Source organism: Phocoena sinus, chromosome 4 (genome assembly GCF_008692025.1).
Source record: "Phocoena sinus isolate mPhoSin1 chromosome 4, mPhoSin1.pri, whole genome shotgun sequence".
NCBI classification, from domain to species: domain Eukaryota; kingdom Metazoa; phylum Chordata; class Mammalia; order Artiodactyla; family Phocoenidae; genus Phocoena; species Phocoena sinus.
The window spans coordinates 99,071,216-99,082,031 of NC_045766.1; positions in this window are offsets into that span (position 1 = coordinate 99,071,216).

A 10,816-nucleotide genomic window follows, 5' to 3' on the forward strand; every position below is an offset into this window, starting at 1 on the left:
GGACATGGAAGCAACCTAGGTGTCCTTCAACAGATGAATGGATAAGGAATATGTGGCACTTATATACAACAGAATATTACTCAGCCATAAATAGAAACAAAATTGGGTTATTTGTAGTGAGGTGGATGGACCTAGAGTCTGCCATACAGAGTGAAGTAAGTCAGAAAGAGAAAAGCAAATACCATATGCTAACACATATATATGGAATTTAAAAAAAAAAAAAAGAAAATATGGTCACGAAGAACATAGGGTCAGGACGGGAATAAAGACACAGACCTACTAGAGAATGGACTTGAGGACACGGGAAGCGGGAAGTTTAAGCTGGGAGGAAGTGAGAGAGTAGCATTGACATTTATTCACTACCAAATGTAAAATAAATAGCTAGTGGGAAGCAGCTACATAGCACAGGGAGATCCGCTCAGTGCTTTGTGACCACCTAGAGGGGTGGGATAGGGAGGGTGGGAGGGAGACGCAAGAGGGAGGGGATATGGGGATATATGTATACGTATAGCTGATTCACTTTGTTATACAGCAGAAATTAGCACAGTATTGTAAAGCAATTATACTCAAAGATTTAAAGAAAAATAATAGTCATAGGCACGCAGAGTATGGAAATACAGTTTCCATAGGGAAGGGCTTTGTAAATGCTTCATTTAGATTCTCCTTGCTTTCTAAATGTAAATTGTCTGCATTTAATTGAGGAATAAAGCTGGACTATCACAATAATTCCAGGAGAGTCTGTTCCTTAGTGCTAGATTACCTAACAGTGGTGAATCCCTCTGAGGTAGAATATCAGCATCAAGGTGGCACCATGGTCACTCACACAGCTGAGATTCCCATGAAGAGCCTCATTCTTCCATCTCCAATCAAGTCTTTCATCCTATTTTACTATTAAGTTTCATATATGTTATTGACACCAAGGGGGGACAAAAAATCTAAACATCACTCAGTCTTCCCATCCTAATGTTAGATTAATACATTAATCTTCAATAGTAACATCTCGTAGTTATAGCTTTCATAGCTTTTTGGAGGTATTTAATTAGTTACCTTTGTTCACCAAATGTTTATTGACCTCCTACATGTACTAGGTATTTTATTTGGTGTTACGTACTAAAAAATAAATACAAAATGACATTCCTGCCATCAGTGAGTGCACAGCATAGTAGGAACAGTGAAATGACAGCTACAATAAATAATAAATGTAATGGATGTTAAATTAGAGGTATATACACTACGCTACCTGGGTTCTGAAAAGAGGATATCAAAAGAAGGGAAAAAACATCCATGAAGGGATGAGGGCTCTCAATTTAAAAACAACTGAAGATGCTTACAGACTTGGTATTGAGTGAAAAAATTGAATGAAATTTATGTATCCCGTAGCAATCTGTAGTAACTTTGGTTGAACCAAGTAAATTAGGTCAAGTGGGTATTAAATAAATGTTTGGTAAGTAGAAAACCCTCCAATGATCAGCATTCATTTTGTAGATTGACAGTTTGCATGCTTTTGTGTTGAGTATTTGTGAAAAAGATTCCATTTAGAGATAAGTTCTTGATAGGAAGTATGAAATATTTCCCATCCTATTTTGATTTCTGGGATTGAATTAAGGGAAATAAATTAAATGGTGTATTACTTTCAGTGTCTTGCCATTTATTTTACCATAAAGTGAACTAAAATGATTTGAATTATTTCATGGCAGGTGAAGAGACAAATAACGTCCTGCTTGTTTACCAATAACATTGGTTTTGGTTCTCTATTGTGAATAACATACTGTTCTAGAAACTTATTTTCCTCTTGGGTGCAAAAGATTTAAAGGCAAATTCTTTCTCTATTATGACTTCCCTCATGGGCAGGCTAATTCTGGGATACTTCATTCTATTTTCTTAATACAACATTTTCAGTTCTTTCAAAACTTTCCAAGGATTATATTTTTCTAGGAAACTGTCCAAAATTGAGCTAATATAATTTATTTTGAAACTTTCTCTGTTTAATTGGATAAACCATAAATACAATTTATAAGTATTCATTTAATAGTTTTTAAGCTTGACTTAAAGGGGGTAAAATTTTCTAGGATTATATTTTCAAAATCTAGAACAGATTAATATCCTAGGTGGTTCTTTGGGAATTTGTAGCTATTATTTAAGCAAAATACTACAGTTGGATTAACATTTCTACTTCTGATATATGATATACTCTGTATATAATCGATGCAAAAAAAAAAGACAAATCTGTAAATGAACAGAATAAATCTGCACAATTCCCTTCTTCTGAGTCTCCAGTTTTTCAGACATTGCTTTCTTTCTTCCATTTGATCTATAACGTTCAGGACAGCTAACACTTCCCTTGGGCGTATTCATTGCACAATTTTAAATGCATCATTGTATACATTTGGCAATCTAGCCCAGAAAAATGGGTCTCTATCACAGGACACATACACTCGGCATTCCTCTTGAGGGGCATTAATGCACAATTGTTGGCCAAGCAAACGTAACTTTTGTTAATGTCTAGAAACACAGTCATTGCATTCTTCAGTAATAAATGTCTAAAATATATTTACTGCTCAAGAGCATTAATTAGAGCGTTCACAATAAGCTCCTAGGATTTTAGCTCACTCTCTTCTCAAATCGGTGGCTTGTTGAAGATGGTGAGGACAGAACTGTTCATGTGAGCTTTGCTTCTGCTGGGGAGCAACAACGTTCCTGGTTTTGTTCTTATTTCATGAAGAATGAAATCACAGCTACCTGGGAAATCAATCTGTGAGTGACAGACAGCATATAATAGTTATCTCATTGTGATTTTCACTTCATTTACTGATTACAATCTGGAACAGACTGTGTGTGATTGTTCACTGAGGGATAAGCTTGGATAAAATGTGAAGATTTCAGAAAATAAGTTGCTTTCCAAGATTAAGAAAGAGCCAGCCAACTCTATAAACTGCCTAAATATAGAAATGGGCTATTTTATCAGGACTATTTTATAAGGACCGCTCTGAAAAACCTATGAAAAGATATATTTTAACTTAAGTTTATTGTTTTTGTTCTGATTACAAAAGAAATACAATTTCATTATAAAAATTAAAAATACCAGTTGGCCAAAAAAAAAATCCACTCAAATAGTTCATATTTTAATGAATATTCTTAGAGTTTTTCTATGCATAACATATATTTTTCTAACGAAATCATTTTGTATAGATCTTCATTTATTAATGTAAACCCTTATGTTGTACTAAACACTGCTGGGGATACAGTAACTGAAGATGAACACCCCCCTGACTTATTGAACATACATTCTACTTGAAAATGTGTCTAAACTGTGCCATTTGTAGCCAGATTTTCTACCTTAGATCGTAAACAATATATTTTTCAATTTGTTTAATTTTTTTCCATAGACAACTATGCCATTTTTTCCTGCAAACTAATTTTTATACTTGCAGAGCAGCCCACTGAATGAGTGCACCGTGGTTTACTTAGCCCATCTCCTCCTGTGGGACATCTGCTTTATTTCCCATTGTGTGCCATTATAATGGGTTGCAGTTAGCGACATAAAGAATATTTAGAAGTGAAATTATTTTAGAAACAAATGAAATTTCTAGCCCTATCCAAATTTCAGCATTTATTCTCTTTATAAGAATCCCTATTTGCTACTAGAATCTGCCATGTCAGACTCGTCTATTTGTCCAGAAGCTCTGGAGTATAGATTACTGTAACTAAAGGAACTTTTTTTAGTTCATTTTCCCCCCCAAAGCAGAGCCTTCATACATGTATATATATGAATATATATCCACTGGCATTCCTTTTATATAAAAGATGTTTCAGCATTGTATAAAATGCTTATATTAAAGCAGTCCTGTTTGTTGAAATCCTGCTTCCTTGCAGGACTGCTATTCCCACAACAAACCATCTTTGTAAGTAGAAGAATAACTGAGATTGTAAATAGTTGTATATGAGTTTCTACAAAATCATAATTTATGGTTACATTGTCTTAATCCTTGCAGGCGGGTTAGTTTTAACGTGTAAGGTCTCATTTTGTTTTGTACGACTCATAAGCCTGTTCAAATCACACACATACACGCACATATATATACATATAATTTTTTAACATGAAGATTAATGAGGAAAATAATTATATCTAATTCTATTACCATACTGAAGGTCAAAATTCCAATGAAATTAAGTGACATCCTTAAAGAAGCAAAAGAAAGCGGTGGTAAGGAAATTGCTATTTCAACTACAATTCTATACCTGGTGCTACTGTTATTTCCTGGCGGGGCCTTAGGCAAAGCAGTCAGTGTTACACTCCAACTACCTCATTTGTGAATGGAGGCATCCACTCTTCCCTTGTAAACATTGTTTTAAAACACTCGATCAAACTTAAAGTCCTGCCTAATTTCAAAGTCATATCACTTTCCAACTGCAATTTGACTTCCCAGGATTTAATGAAGAGCTTGAACACTTTTTTTTTTCCTCTTGTAAGGAAGTTATGGGTCTTCCCTGGAGGCACAGTGGTTAAGAATCTGCCTACCATTGCAGGGGACATGGGTTCGACCCCTGGTCCGGGAAGATCCCACATACCCCACAGACACGAAGCCTGTGCACCACAACTACTGAGCCTGCGCTCTGGAGCCCACGAGCCTAGAGCCTGGTGCTCCGCAACACGAGAAGCCACCGCAATGAGAAGTCCACGCACCGCAAGGGAGAGTAGCCCCCGCTCGCTGCAACTAGAGAAAGCCCACGCGCAGCAACGAAGACCCAACACAAACAAAAATAAATAAAATTAAATTAAAAAAAGAAGTTATGCAAGACAAAATGCATGGGATAATTAAGGAGATGATTTTTTCAGGCTATTGCAACAGGAAGGATGTTCATAATTAGGAACATCTCAAAGTAAAGGAAGGGGACTGAGAAACCCAAAGAGGTATATTAAACATGGGAGTCAGATCCACTGGGGAAGGGTAGCGGTGGGTCTTATCTCAGAATATATGAGAGCAAAATGACCATTTCTCAGAAAACAAAATGGTGGGGGGATTTTTCAACCTTTGCTGTGCTTTCCATGAACACTGGGGCTTCAGAAAAAGTTCAACATTGTCAGTTGTTCTTCCATTTTAATCCACTGCTGAATCATAATGCTTTTTGGTCAATGATGGGGCCAAGTGATGACAGATTTCACGGTCATTGGGAAAAATTACCATAGTTTTCTTTTCAATATATAGACACTTAATTTATTGTAGGAAAAACTGAACTATGTTTTATTATCAGTTAGGTCATATGAAGGATGAACTATTACTTTTAAACCTAGGATCAATACAATTCATTATAGAAACGTATTCATACAAGAGTGCTTCAAAGGCTTTCTACAAAATTGTGCTGCTAGTTGATCATTTCTTGCCTTAGGCAATCAAAAGTATCAATAGATGAAGTTACAGTGTCATTACCAACTATTTTTAAAGCTAGTGTGAAGTAATAAGACTTTCTGAGGTTTGATATACAAGACTGTCTTTTAAAAGTGACATATAAGTTCTAATATTTCCAAGCAGACTATCTGAACAAGGCACCCGAAGGATGGATGTGTTGCACCCATATTCGTTTCTTCTCTTACTTCTTCAGAGAACATTAATGCAGGTGTTTCAAGCATTTTGCACTTTAAAGAAGTGTTATAAACATAAACCCACTCATCAAATACATTTTTAGAGCCATCACACCACCCCAAAATAGCTTAAAATATCTTTTGTTAATTAGATTGTATCTTGGATGAGGTCATATTTAAGTTAAATGGCGAATCAAGGTGAAGGGAGGCTCACTCAGGACCTGATAAACAGCTTTTAAATAAATATGCAATTCAGGTAGACAGAAAAGAAAGAGAAAGCTTTGTGAAAATGAGCTCAAATAATTTAATACGACTTATAAAGATAATATGAATTTAAAGTAGGAGAGAAAAATAAGGCAAAGGAAAGGCCAAGGTGGAAGCTAAAAATGTGATTGATCCAGAAAACAAACTCCTTAAAGTCCCATATATCTTGGAGAAAGATTTGGATTTGAATGTAGAATTAATTCCTTTGATTATTTTGGAGAATATCCTGGTCTAGATTAATGCCATCAGATGACTATTGCTCATTTGTACAAAAGATGGTGTGTCTTCGGGCAATCAAAGCAATTAAATTGCATGTTGGTCACTAAGTAATCAATATGCCATCTTGACACAAATAACCCATTTCAAATTACTCTCTCATGACTTTATCACTTACCCCTTTTATGCAGTGAATGTACTGGTAGAGAATTTCTGGTGAGTTCTACTTTGTTACCCATTTATCGTATCCCTGACCCATAGTTTTATGTGAAACAATTGGAACTTGTTGGAGGTACAGGTGGAAAATGGCTGTATTTTTCATCAATTATTGTCAAACATGCTTTATTAGCTATTCCTTCTCTGCCCCTTGCGGACTTCTCAGGTGAATCCCATTGCTTTTTGGATACTTTGAATTATCCATCAATCAACAAGCACATACATACATACAAAATACTCACTTTGATAACAATGATAATAATTTTCAGTTATAATGCCTAGACTGATTCAAGTCTGTTTTCCCTTCTCCCAGCTCAGGCCTGCACCCTGAACTGAAGAAGTGGTCCAAGGAAGAACATAGAATCTGCTCTTTAATACACACCTCTCTCTCACCCTCCTCCATTCCACCAGGTTTAGGGGCAAGGAATGGACGGGGAGGATTAGGGAAAGAGTTGGCAAATCTTTTACTGAAATGACATGTATTTTAGCTGAGTTTGTTGATGTCCTCTGGTTGGCAGGTAGGGTCTGCTTCCTGGGCGTGCAGTCAGTGCCCTCACACAGGGCCTCACCCTTGGAGTTTAATGCTCTGCAGTTGCTATCTTATAGTTGTTAATAATGTAATCTGAATTTGATCTTTAAGTGAAGTCTTTTGTGCAGCTCTGCCTCCCTCCCTGTGAGATGGGTTCTGGACCTCGCTTTCCTGGCCCCCTCTCCCTGCCCCGCCCGAAGCCCACAGCTGCCCTCTGCCCCTGTCTGAAGCCTCACAGATGCAGGGTGGGTTGGGTCGGGGCGCACATCCCACACCCTGTAACCGCCCTGGGCAGGTAGCACCTTGGTGTGTTTGGAAGGTGACTGGACTAGAGCCAGGCTCTCACTACCCCAACCCAGGTAAGGAGTGTTCCCTGGGCGGAACGTTGCAATCTCCTGAGGTTTGCTGGTTTGCTGTGGACTAGGGCCATGACCAGTGCATCAGGGATTGGTCTCTCCACCCCTGGCCAGGGCACAGCAGTGCTGGACCAGTGTTCAGCAGGTGGGAGACCTTGACAGGCTGTGGGACAGGTGCTCCTGTGCACACGGGTCCAGGTGGCACGGAAGGGCCCTCCAGTGCTCCTGAATGTCTGCACTCACCTTTCAAGTATTCCTGTGCTCCCTAGAGCATGACACTAAATAGCAAGTTGAAAACACCACCATCGTAGTGAAGAGAGAGGCTGCAAAGGAAAGGAACCATTTTATACCTTAGAACATTTTTTTTTTTTTTTTGCGGTACGCGGGCCTCTCACTGCTGTGGCCTCTCCCGTTGTGGAGCACAGGCTCCGGACGCGCAGGCTCAGCGGCCATGGCTCACGGGCCCAGCCACTTCGCGGCATGTGGGATCCTCCCGGACCGGGGCACGAACCCGCGTCCCCTGCATCGGCAGGCGGACTCTCAACCACTGCGCCACCAGGGAAGCCCCCTTAGAACCTTTAATGACACTTTTCCCCTACCTTTGGAACAAGGAGCTCCACGTTTTCATTTCACACTGAGCCCCACCAATTATGTAGCTGGCCTTGATAACGGATGTTCAAATGTTGAAGTTTTCAAGGGATGCAGGTGAAGGTTCTTTTGGAGGTCTACACACTGGGCTGCATTAAAATTAAACTTGAGATCTCTGACTGACCTCCTGTGGCCCCATACCTCCTTTCCTGTCCATGCCAGTGGACCCCACTGCCTCCTAATGCTTGGCCTTCATCAGCTGCTATGTTACTCTCTTTGGCAGGGTACCTCCCGATGGACCAAGCCCAAGTATTGATACTTTCCACAGCACCCCCTCCACCCAGAGGATACTCAAGGGTCCTTGACAAGACAAAGGGTGTTAGAGCAGTTGCCTCTTGTTGCCTTTTGGCCTCAGAGTGCCACCTCCTTCAGGATCCTCCCAGCAAGAAGCAGCCACTTGTCTCTGTCCACAAACCATCCCCCAGCTCCCACAGCCATGTCTCAGGGATCCAAGAACTTTGTAACTACACCGGGCTCCTCTTTGATAGCAGCCCCAGCACAGACCAGCAGGTTCACAGCTCAGCAAGCAGCAGGTCAGGTACTCCTCTGCGATGCCCCCATTCTCTCTGATGGGCTCTGCAGTCCCTGTCACTTGGCTTGGGGGAGGAGGAGAAATGCTACAGCCATCTCCACTAGTCTGATGATCTTCTGTTCCCATATATTCCCTACTGCCGCAGATTGCCCTTCAATTTCCAGTCTTCTCTTTACATACTCTGAATGTGGGTGATGGTCATGGAACCTATTTTAGTGAGTCCTATGGGGCAACGTTGAGCACCTCCTCTTGAGAAGTGCGGAATGTAACTGCGGCATAGTGTGAGGTTAACAGCTGGGTAGGGGTTCCTAGTAACGCAGTAGTTCCCCACAGAGAAACTATGGAGGGTCTAGAGACATTTTAGGCTGTCACAAATTGGGTGCGGGCACTACTGGCATCTAATGGGTAGAGGCTGGGGGTGCTGCTACAATGCATAGGTCAGCCCCATACGAGAAAGAATTATTGGCCCCAAATGTCAGTAATGCCCAGATTAAGAAAGCCTGCTCTAAAGCCAGACTGACTAGATTAAAATCTTGGTTCTACCTCTTATTACTCTGAGACCTTTTTTTTTTTAAAACATCTTTATTGGAGTATAATTGCTTTACAGTGTTGTTAGTTTCTGCTGCATAACAAAGTGAATCAGCTATATGTATACATATATCCCCATATCTCCTCCCTCTTGCGTCTGCCTCCCACCCTCCCTATCCCACCCATCTAGGTGGTTGCAAAGCACGGAGCTGATCTCCCTGTGCCATGTAGCTGCTTCCCACTAGCTATCTATTTTACATTTGGTAGTGTATGTAAGTCCATGCTACTCTCTCACTTCATCCCAGCTTACCCTTCCCCCTCCCCATGTCCTCAAGTCCATTCTCTACATCTGTGTCTTTATTCCTGTTCTGTCCCTAGGTTCATCAGAACCTTTTTTTTTTAGATTCCATATATATGTGTTAGCATACAGTATTTGTTTTTCTCTCTCTGACTTACTTCACTCTGACAGACTCTAGGTCCATCCACCTCACTAAAAATAATTCAAGTTTGTTCCTTTTTATGGCTGAGTAATATTCCATTGTATATATGTGCCACATCTTCTTTATCCATTCATCTGTCTATGGACACTTAGGTTGCTTCCATGTCCTGGCTATTGTAAATAGAGCTGCAATGAACATTGTGGTACATGACTCTTTTTGATTATGGTTTTCTCAGGGTATATGCCCAGTAGTGGGATTGCTGGGTCATATGGTAGTGCTATTTTTAGTTTTTTAAGGAACCTCCATACTATTCTCCATAGTGGCTGTATCAATTTACATTCCCACTAACAGTGCAAGAGGGTTCCCTTTTCTCCACACCCTCTCCTGCATTTATTGTTTGTAGATATTTTGATGATGGCCATTCTGACCGGCGTACTCTGTGACCTTTGACTAATAACTTAGTCTCTTGGTGCCTCATTTTCCTCACATGCAAAATGAGGATAACTGTAGCATCCTTCTCATAGATTTTTGTATGGATTAGTAAGTTTGAGTACAAATTTTTTAAAGTGCCTGGAAAACGGTAGGTGCTCAACAAAAGTATTATGATTGTCTCCTGTTTTGGGGCATTAAGTGAAAGTTCAAATGAAAATCCCATTAGGTATACCCCTATACAAATTATTTCATCAGTTTATGCATTCGTTTTTAGAAATATTCGTTACTGGCTGCGATTATTGTTAGTTTGGACAAGTGTTGGATAAGGGTAAACTTTGTTCCCATTTGCTCATGTGTCCCTTGATCATCAGAAAGAGCTTTCTGGTTTCAATCTTATTAACAGAATGAAATAAGGACTTTCTTTGTGACCCCTCTGCCTGTGTACAGAGCTATGAAACGCACAGGCCAGAGCAGAGGTGAGCAGTTGATCCCCTGACAACTCCTTTCAGCCAGCCTCCCCACCCAAAAGTCCTGATAATGAGTCAAAAGGAGAGAGTGTTAGGCCGAAATTACTCCAATAATTACTTTTGCTCTTTTCTTCTACAGGCACAGTAGCAAGAATTTCCAGCATCCTTTAAAATCAGGATTAATTCTCTTTCCGGGAGCAACACGATAGTAATTATAGTTGACTTAGTACAAAGCAGCACAGTGTAGCAGAGAGCCCCAAAGGACAGCGATGGAGAACCTGGACCGCTAGCTCCCTAAACCTGGGCAGCTCACTTACTCCCTCCGGGCTTCAGTTTCTCCATTCATTAAAGGAACAGGGTGGTACTAGAGCACGTCCCCAAATCCTGAGCCTCATCCCGCCCCATTTCAAGAAAAACCCTCATTTATTTCCTTTTGCACCAGAGAAAAAAATGTGCGGGCTTGAACTCCCAACATACCCCTGCATCCAGGAGCTAGAAGCAAGCCCCCTCCCACCCGCTGCGGGCCGGCGGCGGGCGTGGAGAAGGGCGCTCAGCAGGAGGGGCCGCCGGAGCGTGCTCACGTCGCGCCGCTCTGCGCCGCCCCGCC